A 10,907-nucleotide genomic window follows, 5' to 3' on the forward strand; every position below is an offset into this window, starting at 1 on the left:
TGCAAGGCTAGGGGTACGTGGTGCATATCCCTGCCCTTGATGGTATGCCTTTCCTTTTGATGGCTTTGACTTTGGCCGAGATTATTTTTTTTTCATTTTTTTAAGTATCCATGCCATGTCCTTCATATCTTCCCCTCCAAGTTGTGTCTACCTCCTTGATTTTTCCCCTGCTTTTGCAACAGCTGTAGGTTAGTTCTTGCACCTTTCGGTCCTTTACAACGTACAACCTTTCCACCTAGACCACTTTCTCGTAGTCACTAAATTTCACTAAATTTCCCAATTTTTTTTTCTCCTTCAATTTCACTTCCTTTGATGGTATCTCCATTTCAGAGTGCTCCTTAGTCCTTCTTATTTGTTTTAGCCTTCAGCAGGGATCAATTTTTGCAAGCCTAGTGGTATGTGGTGCAAGTCCCTGCCCTTGATGGTATGCCGTTCCTTTTGATGGCTTTGACTTTGGCCGAGATTTTTTTTTTTTCATTTTTTAAGTATCCATGCCATGTCCTTCATATCTTCCTCTCCAAGTTGTGTCTGCCTCCTTGATTTTTCCCCTGCTTTTGCAAGAGCTGTCGGGTTAGTTTCGTCCTCGTTTGGTCCTTTGCACTGCACCTCATTTCCGCCCAGACCACTTTCTTGCAGTCATTACATCTCCCCATTTCCTGGTTCTTTGGGGATTTTTTTCAATTGCATTTCCTTCGATCATATCTTCTTTCAGGATTGCATGTGAGCCTTTCTTTTCAGGGTCGCAAGATTTCGTTTCCCGTCCCGAAAGGAAATTTCATTTCTTTTCGGGATGGGAAACGAAATCTTGCGATTTCAATGGGAACCAAGGGGGCAAGATTCGGTGCAAGTCCCTGCCCTTGATGGTATGCCATGCCTTTTGATGGCTTTGACTTTGGCCGAGATTTTTTTTTTTTCATTTTTTAAGTATCCATGCCATGTCCTTCATATCACCCCCTCCAAGTTGTGTCTGCCTCCTTGATTTTTCCCCTGCTTTTGCAAGAGCTGTCAGCTTAGTTCTGGCCTCTTTTGGTCCTTTGCACTGCACCTCATTTCCACCCAGACCACTTTCTCGTAGTCACTAAATTTCACTAAATTTCCCAATTTATTTTTTCTCCTTCAATTTCATTTCTTTTGATGGTATCTCCATTTCAGAGTGCTCCTTAGTCCTTCTTATTTGTTTTGGCCTTCAGCAGGGATCACTTTTTGCAAGCCTAGGGGTACGTGGTGCATATCCCTGCCCTTGATGGTATGCCTTTCCTTTTGATGGCTTTGACTTTGGCCGAGATTATTTTTTTTTCATTTTTTTAAGTATCCATGCCATGTCCTTCATATCTTCCCCTCCAAGTTGTGTCTGCCTCCTTGATTTTTCCCCTGCTTTTGCAACAGCTCTCAGGTTAGTTCTGGCCTCTTTTGGTCCTTTGCACTGCACCTCATTTCCACCCAGACCACTTTCTCGTAGCCTCTGAATTTCCCAATTTTTTTTTTCTCCTTCAATTTCATTTCCTTTGATGGTATCTCCATTTCAGAGTGCTCCTTAGTCCTTCTTATTTGTTTTGGCCTTCAGCACGGATCACTTTTTGCAAGCCTAGGGGTACATGGTGCATATCCCTGCCCTTGATGGTATGCCATGCCTTTTGATGGATTTGACTTTGGCCGAGATTATTTTTTTTTTCATTTTTTAAGTATCCACGCCATGTCCTTCCTATCTTTCCCTCCAAGTTGTGTCTGCCTCCTTGATTTTTCCCCTGCTTTTGCAACAGCTGTCAGGTTAGTTTCGGCCTCTTTTGGTCCTTTGCACTGCACCTCATTTCCACCCAGACCACTGTCTGGTAGTCAGTAAATTTCCCAATTTTTTTTTTTTTCTCCTTCAATTTAATTTCCTTTGATGGTGTCTCCATTTCAGAGTGCTCCTTAGTCCTTCTTATTTGTTTTGGCCTTCAGCAGGGATCACTTTTTGCAAGCCTAGGGGTACGTGGTGCATATCCCTGCCCTTGATGGTATGCCTTTCCTTTTGATGGCTTTGACTTTGGCCGAGATTATTTTTTTTTCATTTTTTTAAGTATCCATGCCATGTCCTTCATATCTTCCCCTCCAAGTTGTGTCTGCCTCCTTGATTTTTCCCCTGCTTTTGCAACAGCTGTCAGGTTAGTTCTGGCCTCTTTTGGTCCTTTGCACTGCACCTCATTTCCACCCAGACCACTTTCTCGTAGCCTCTGAATTTCCCAATTTTTTTTTTCTCCTTCAATTTCATTTCCTTTGATGGTATCTCCATTTCAGAGTGCTCCTTAGTCCTTCTTATTTGTTTTGGCCTTCAGCACGGATCACTTTTTGCATGCCTAGGGGTACATGGTGCATATCCCTGCCCTTGATGGTATGCCATGCCTTTTGATGGATTTGACTTTGGCCGAGATTATTTTTTTTTTCATTTTTTAAGTATCCACGCCATGTCCTTCCTATCTTTCCCTCCAAGTTGTGTCTGCCTCCTTGATTTTTCCCCTGCTTTTGCAACAGCTGTCAGGTTAGTTTCGGCCTCTTTTGGTCCTTTGCACTGCACCTCATTTCCACCCAGACCACTGTCTGGTAGTCAGTAAATTTCCCAATTTTTTTTTTTTTCTCCTTCAATTTAATTTCCTTTGATGGTGTCTCCATTTCAGAGTGCTCCTTAGTCCTTCTTATTTGTTTTGGCCTTCAGCGGGGATCACTTTTTGCAAGGCTAGGGGTACGTGGTGCAAGTCCCTGCCCTTGATGGTATGCCGTGCCTTTTGAAGGCTTTGACTTTGGCCGAGATTTTTTTTTTTTTTCCATTTTATTAAGTATCCACGCCATGTCCTTCATATCTTCCCCTCCAAGTTGTGTCTGCCTCCTTGATTTTTCCCCTGCTTTTGCAACAGCTGTCAGGTTAGTTTTGGCCTCTTTTGGTCCTTTGCACTGCACCTCATTTCCGCCCTGACCACTTTCTTGCAGTCATTACATCTCACCATTTTCTGGTTTCCTGGGGTTTTTTTCAATTGCATTACTTTCGATCATATCTTCTTTCCGGAGTGTTTGTGAGCCTTTCTTTTCAGGGTCGCAAGATTTCGTTTCCCGTCCCGAAAGGAAATTTCATTTCCTTTCGGGTCGGGAAACGAAATCTTGCGATTTCATTGGGAACCAAGGGGGCAAGACTTGGTGCAAGTCCCTGCCCTTGATGGTTTGCCATGCCTTTTGATGGCTTTGACTTTGGCCCAGATTTTTTTTTTTTTCATTTTTTTAAGTATCCACACCATGTCCTTCGTATCTTCCCCTCCAAGTTGTGTCTGCCTCCTTGATTTTTCCCCTGCTTTTGCAACAGCTGTCAGGTTAGTTTTGGCCCCTTTTGGTCCTTTGCACTGTACATCCTCTCAGCCCAGACCACTTTCTCGTAGTCACGAAATTTCCCAATTTTTTTTGTTTCCTCCTTCAATTTCATTTCCTTTGATGGTATCTCCATTTCAGAGTGCTCCTTAGTCCTTATTTGTTTTGGCCTTCAGCAGGGATCACTTTTTGCAAGGCTAGTGGTATGTGGTACAAGTCCCTGCCCTTGATGGCATGGCATGCCTTTTGATGGCTTTGACTTCAGCCGAGATTTTTTTTTTTTTCATTTTATTAAGCATCCACGCCATGTCCTTCCTATCTTCCCCTCCAAGTTGTGTCTGCCTCCTTGATTTTTCCACTGCTTTTGCAACAGCTGTCAGGTTAGTTCTGGCCCCTTTCGGTCCTTTGCACAGTGCATCCTTTCTATCCAGAAAAATTACGTGTTGTCATGAAATTTCCCAATTTTTTTTTTTCTCCTTCAATTTCATTTCCTTTAATGGTATCTCCATTTCAGAGTACTCCTTAGTCCTTATTTGTTTTGGCCTTCAGCAGGGATCAATTTTTGCAAGCCTAGGGGTACGTGGTGCGTATCCCTGCCCTTGATGGCATGCCATGCCTTTTGATGGCTTTGACTTTGGCTGAGATTTTTTTTTTTTTTCATTTTTTTAAGTATCCACGCCATGTCCTTCATATCTTCCCCTCCAAGTTGTGTCTGCCTCCTTGATTTTTCCCCTGCTTTTGCAACAGCTGTAGGTTAGTTCTTGCACCTTTCGGTCCTTTGCACTGTACATCCTTTCAGCCCAGACCACTTTCTCGTAGTCACTAAATTTCCCAATTTTTTTTGTTTCCTCCTTCAATTTCATTTCCTTTGATGCTCTCTCCATTTCAGATTGCTCCTTAGTCCTTCTTATTTGTCTTGGCCTTCAGCACAGATCACTTTCTGCAAGCCTAGGGGTATGAGATGCAAGTTCCTGCCCTTGATGGTATGCCGTGCCTTTTGATGGATTTGACATTGGCCGAGATTTTTTTTTTTTTTCATTTTTTTAATTATCCACGCCATGTCCTTCATATCTTCCCCTCCAAGTTGTGTCTGCCTCCTTGATTTTTTCCCTGCATTTGCTACAGCTGTCGGGTTAGTTTGGGCCTCTTTTGGTCCTTTGCACTGTACCTCATTTCCGCCCAGACCACTTTCTTGCAGTCATTACATCTCCCCATTTTCTGGTTCTTTGGGGATTTTTTTCAATTGCATTTCTTTCGATCATATCTTCTTTCCGGAGTGTTTGTGAGACTTTCTTTTCAGAGTCGCAAGATTTCATTTCGTTTCGGGACGGGAAATGAAATCTTGCGATTTCAATGGGAACCAAGGGGGCAAGACTTGGTGCAAGTCCCTGCCCTTGATGGTATGCCATGCCTTTTGATGGCTTTGGCTTTGGCCGAGTTGTTTTTTTTTTTTTTTTATTTTTTTAAGTATCCACGCCATGTCCTTCATATCTTCCCCTCCAAGTTGTGTCTGCCTCCTTGATTTTTTCCCTGCATTTGCAACAGCTGTCAGGTTAGTTTTGGCCCCTTTCGGTCCTTTGCAGTGCACATCTTCTCAGCCCAGACCACTTTCTCGTAGTCATGAAATTTCCCAATTTTTTTTGTTTCCTCCTTCAATTTCATTTCCTTTGATGCTCTCTCCATTTCAGAGTGCTCCTTAGTCCTTATTTGTTTTGGCCTTCAGCAGGGATCAATTTTTGCAAGCCTAGGGGTACGTGGTGCGTATCCCTGCCCTTGATGGCATGCCATGCCTTTTGATGGCTTTGACTTCATCCGAGATTTTTTTTTATTTCATTTTTTTAAGCATCCACGCCATGTCCTTCATATCTTCCCCTCCAAGTTGTGTCTGCCTCCTTGATTTTTCCCCTGCTTTTGCAACAGCTGTAGGTTAGTTCTTGCACCTTTCGGTCCTTTGCACTGCACCTCATTTCCACCCAGACCACTTTCGCGTAGTCACGAAATTTCCCAATTTTTTTTGTTTCCTCCTTCAATTTCATTTCCTTTGATGGTATCTCCATTTCAGAGTGCTCCTTAGTCCTTCTTATTTGTTTTAGCCTTAAGCAGGGATCAATTTTTTCAAGCCTAGTGGTACGTGGTGCGTATCCCTGCCCATGATGGTATGGCATGCCTTTTGATGCCTTTGACTTTGGCCCAGATTATTTTTTTTTTCATTTTTTAAGTATCCACGCCATGTCCTTCATATCTTCCCCTCCAAGTTGTGTCTGTCTCCTTGATTTTTCCCCTGCTTTTGCAACAGCTATAGGTTAGTTCTTGCACCTTTCGGTCCTTTGCACTGTACATCCTTTCCACCCAGACCACTTTCTCGTAGTCACTAAATTTCCCAATTTTTTTTGTTTCCTCCTTCAATTTCATTTCCTTTGATGCTCTCTCCATTTCAGAGTGCTCCTTAGTCCTTCTTATTTGTTTTGGCCTTCAGCAGGGATCACTTTTTACACGGCTAGTGGTATGTGGTGCATGTCCCTGCCCTTGATGGTATGCCATGCCTTTTGATGGATTTGGCTTTGGCCGAGATTTTTTTTTTTTTTTCATTTTTTTAAGTATCCACGCCATGTCCTTCATATCTTCCCCTCCAAGTTGTGTCTGCCTCCTTGATTTTTCCCCTGCTTTTGCAACAGCTGTAGGTTAGTTCTTGCACCTTTCGGTCCTTTGCACTGTACATCCTTTCCACCCAGACCACTTTCTCGTAGTCATGAAATTTCCCAATTTTTTTTGTTTCCTCCTTCAATTTCATTTCCTTTGATGCTCTCTCCATTTCAGAGTGCTCCTTAGTCCTTCTTATTTGTTTTGGCCTTCAGCACGGATCACTTTTTGCAAGCCTAGGGGATGTGGTGCAAGACCCTGCCCTTGATGGTATGCCGTGCCTTTTGATGGATCTGACTTCCGCCGAGATTTTTTTTTTTTTTTCATTTTTTTAAGTATCCACGCCATGTCCTTCATATCTTCCCCTCCAAGTTGTGTCTGCCTCCTTGATTTTTCCCCTGCTTTTGCAACAGCTGTCAGGTTAGTTTCTTGCACCTTTCGGTCCTTTGCACTGCACCTTATTTCCACCCAGACCACTTTCTCGTAGTCACTAAATTTCCCAATTTTTTTTTTTCCTCCTTCAATTTCATTTCCTTTGATGCTCTCTCAATTTAAGAGAGCTCCTTAGTCCTTATTTGTTTTGGCCTTCAGCAGGGATCACTTTTTGCAAGGCTAGAGGTATGTGGTGCAAGTCCCTGCCCTTGATGGTATGCCATGCCTTTTGATGGATTTGACTTCAGCTGAGATTTTTTTTTTTTTTTCATTTTATTAAGTATCCACACCATGTCTTTCATATCTTCCCCTCCAAGTTGTGTCCGCCTCCTTGATTTTTCCCCTGCTTTTGCAACATCTGTAGGTTAGTTTTTGCCTCTTTTGGTCCTTTGCACTGCACCTCATTTCCACCCAGATCACTGTCTGGTAGTCAGTAAATTTCCCAATTTTTTTTTTTTCTCCTTCAATTTAATTTCCTTTGATGGTGTCTCCATTTCAGAGTGCTCCTTAGTCCTTCTTATTTGTTTTGGCCTTCAGCGGGGATCACTTTTTGAAAGCCAATGGGTACGTGGTGCAAGTCCCTGCCCTTGATGGTATGCCGTGCCTTTTGAAGGCTTTGGCTTTGGCCGAGATTTTTTTTTTTTTTCCATTTTATTAAGTATCCACGCCATGTCCTTCATATCTTCCCCTCCAAGTTGTGTCTGCCTCCTTGATTTTTCCCCTGCTTTTGCAACATCTGTCAGGTTAGTTTTGGCCTCTTTTGGTCCTTTGCACTGTACATCCTTTCCACCCAGACCACTTTGTCCTTGTCACTAAATTTCCCAGTTTTTTTTTTTTTCCTACTTCAATTTCATTTCCTTTGACGGTATCTGAATTTCAGAGTGCTCCTTAGTCCTTCTTATTTGTTTTGGCCTTCAGTGGGGATCACTTTTTGAAAGCCAGTGGGTACGTGGTGCAAGTCCCTGCCCTTGATCGTATGCCGTGCCATTTGAAGGCTTTGAATTTGGCCGAGATTTTTTTTTTTTTTTTCATTTTATTAAGTATCCACGCAATGTCCTTCATATCTTCCCCTCCAAGTTGTGTCTGCCTCCTTGATTTTTCCCCTGCTTTTGCAAAGGTGTCAGGTTAGTTTTGGCCTCTTTTGGTCCTTTGCACTGCACCGCATTTCCGCCCTGACCACTTTCTTGCAGTCATTACATCTCCCCATTTTCTGGTTTCCTGGGGTTTTTTCAATTGCATTACTTTCGATCATATCTTCTTTCCGGAGTGTTTGTGAGCCTTTCTTTTCAGGGTCGCAAGATTTCGTTTCCCGACCCGAAAGGAAATGAAATTTCCTTTCGGGACGGGAAACGAAATCTTGCGATTTCATTGGGAACCAAGGGGGCAAGACTTGGTGCAAGTCCCTGCCCTTGATGGTTTGCCATGCCTTTTGATGGCTTTGACTTTGGCCCAGATTTTTTTTTTTTTATTTTTTTAAGTATCCACACCATGTCCTTCATATCTTCCCCTCCAAGTTGTGTCTGCCTCCTTGATTTTTCCCCTGCTTTGGCAACAGCTGTCAGGTTAGTTTCGGCCTCTTTTGGTCCTTTGCACTGCACCTCATTTCCGCCCAGACCACTTTCTTGTAGTCATTACATCTCCCCATTTTCTGGTTTTTTGGGGTTTTTTTCAATTGCATTTCTTTCGATCATATCTTCTTTCCGGAGTGTTTGTGAGACTTTCTTTTCAGAGTCGCAAGATTTCATTTCGTTTCGGGACGGGAAATGAAATCTTGCGATTTCAATGGGAACCAAGGGGGCAAGACTTGGTGCAAGTCCCTGCCCTTCATGGTATGCCATGCCTTTTGATGGCTTTGACTTTGGCCGAGATTTTTTTTTTTCATTTTATTAAGTATCCATGCCAAGTCCTTCATATCTTCCCCTCCAAGTTGTGTCTGCCTCCTTTATTTTTCCCCTGCTTTTGCAACAGCTGTCAGGTTAGTTTCGGCCTCTTTTCGTCCGTTGAACTGCACCTCATTTCCGCCCAGACCACTTTCTCGTAGTCACTAAATTTCCAAATTATATTTTTTTCTCCTTCAATTTCATTTCCTTTGATGCTCTCTCCATTTCAGAGTGCTCCTTAGTCCTTATTTGTTTTGGCCTTCAGCAGGGATCACTTTTTGCAAGGCTAGGGGTATGTGGTGCAAGTCCTTGCCCTTGATGGTATGCCATGCCTTTTGATGGCTTTGACTTTGGCTGAGATTTTTTGTTTGTTTCATTTTTTTAAGTATCCACGCCATGTCCTTCATATCTTCCCCTCCAAGTTGTGTCTGCCTCCTTGATTTTTCCCCTGCTTTCGCAACATCTGTTAGGTTAGTTCTGGCCTCTTTTGATCTTTTGCACTGTTCATCACATCCACCCAGACCACTTTCTCGTAGTCACTAAATTTCCCAATTTTTTTTTTTTTTTCTCCTTCGATTTCATTTCCTTTGATGGTATCTCCATTTCAGAGTGCTCCTTAGTCCTTCTTATTTGTTTTGGCCTTCAGTGGGGATCAATTTTTGCAAGCCTAGGTGTATGTGGTGCAAGTCCCTGCCCTTGATGGTATGCCGTGCCTTTTGATGGCTTTGACTTTGGCCGAGATTTTATTTTTTTTTCATTTTTTAAGTATCCACGCTATGTCCTTCTTATCTTCCCCTCCAAGTTGTGTCTGCCTCCTTGATTTTTCCCCTGCTTTTGCAACAGCTGTCATGTTAGTTCTGGCCTCTTTTCGTCCTTTGCACTGCACCTCATTTCCGCCCAGACCACTTTCTTACAGTCATTATATCTCTTCATTTTCTGGTCTTTTGGGAGTTTTTTTCAAATGCATTTCTTTTGATCATATCTTCTTTCCGGAGTGTTTGTGACCCTTTCTTTTTCAGGGTCGCAAAATGTCGTTTCCCTTCCCGGAAGGATATAACATTTCCTTTCCATGGGTCAACACATTCTAAAACTCCTCTGGCAGATGTTGAAAAGCAGGGTAAAAAATCAATGAGGAAGGCACAAAATTGAGGGTAAGATACTTATGAGGGACATTGCCTGGATAGTAAGAAAAAAAAAAGTCAATGCCATTAAAAGGCATGGCATGCCATCAAGTGCAGGGACATAGACCAAAGCTTGCCCATATAATCCCCAGTGAAGCTGCACGTTTTCTTTTCTCTTACAAAGGTTTCTTTTTATGTAACCAACGGGAGAAATTTGGGGAATGCATAACCTCAGGGGGCTTTAAGAATGTTGCAAAAGCCAGGCCTCAGTGACAGCAGAATTTTTATTTTAGCTCCAAAGTAGCCATGAGATAGGTTAGCAGGAAAATTATGTAAAATGTAGAAAAGTAGGTACAAATAAAACAATGATCTGTTCATTAAAGCTTGACTAGAATAACTTCTGAAGGTATAAAAAAGTTTATCTAGGAAGACATTAGGATGTTTCAGTCTTAATAATGGAGCTCTGTGTTTTGTGTTTTAAGGCTTACCAGCCGGTAATGTATTCAAAAAAAGGAAGCAGTGTTTTAATGGAAGGTACATGTGCTTATAGTGGCTGGATAGAACCACTGCTTTTGCTTCCTCTGATTGGTCAAAAAACTTTTAAAGTAGGTTGTAACATTAAGTTCTTGGTTTGCAGGCTGGGATGTGAACTGATGGCATATTCCATTGTCATAACCATATAATGAGACTGATGCTGGAAAATATGACAGCTCAAGTCACATTTCTAGAGGACCTGTTGTGTTAGTGTTTTGTACCTATACCCCCGGCTGACAATATTCTGGGCTTTGTGGTTTTGTTTTTTGAGATGCTAACCCTAGGTGTAACCCTAAGCCTTACCCTAGGCAGTAACAGGAGCTTTGGGCTAAGGCTGGTTCCAAGGAAAAAGGCATGGAGGCAGCCATGTTGTGGCAGTTTTGTGTTTCCATTGGGATGCCTTTCACAGCTGCAGTGTGCCTGGGGCTCTGGGCTCTGTGGTTTCTGAGACGCTAACCCTAGGTATAACTCTAAGCCTAACCCTAGACGGTAACAGCAGCCTTGGGCTAAGGCTGGTTCCAAGGAAAAACCCATGGAACGTGAAAAAGCTTTCCCTTCCCCACCATTTGGGAAGGAAAATGAAATCTTGAGAAACATAAGAGAGTGACTTACAAACACTCTGGAAAGCAGATATGATCAAATGAAATGCAATTGGAAAAAAAAACCACCAAAAAACCAGAATGTCAGGGGATTTAGTGACTACAAGAAAGTTGTCTGTGAGAAATGAGGTGTAGTGCAAAGGGCCAACATATTCAAAGACTAACATCTCAGATGTTGCAAAAGCAGGGAAAAAAAATCAAGGAGGAAGACATAACTTTGAGGGGAAGATTTTTTTTCTTTTTCTTTTTTTTTTTTCTTAAGTATCCATGCAACATCCCTCACATCTTCCCCTACAAGAAAATGGACCGGGAGTACCTCAGGTGCAGTGAAAAGGACCAAAACATGCCAAAAGTTACCTCACAGCTGT

This window comes from Haemorhous mexicanus, chromosome 3 (genome assembly GCF_027477595.1).
Source record: "Haemorhous mexicanus isolate bHaeMex1 chromosome 3, bHaeMex1.pri, whole genome shotgun sequence".
In the NCBI taxonomy this organism is placed as follows: Eukaryota; Metazoa; Chordata; class Aves; order Passeriformes; family Fringillidae; genus Haemorhous; species Haemorhous mexicanus.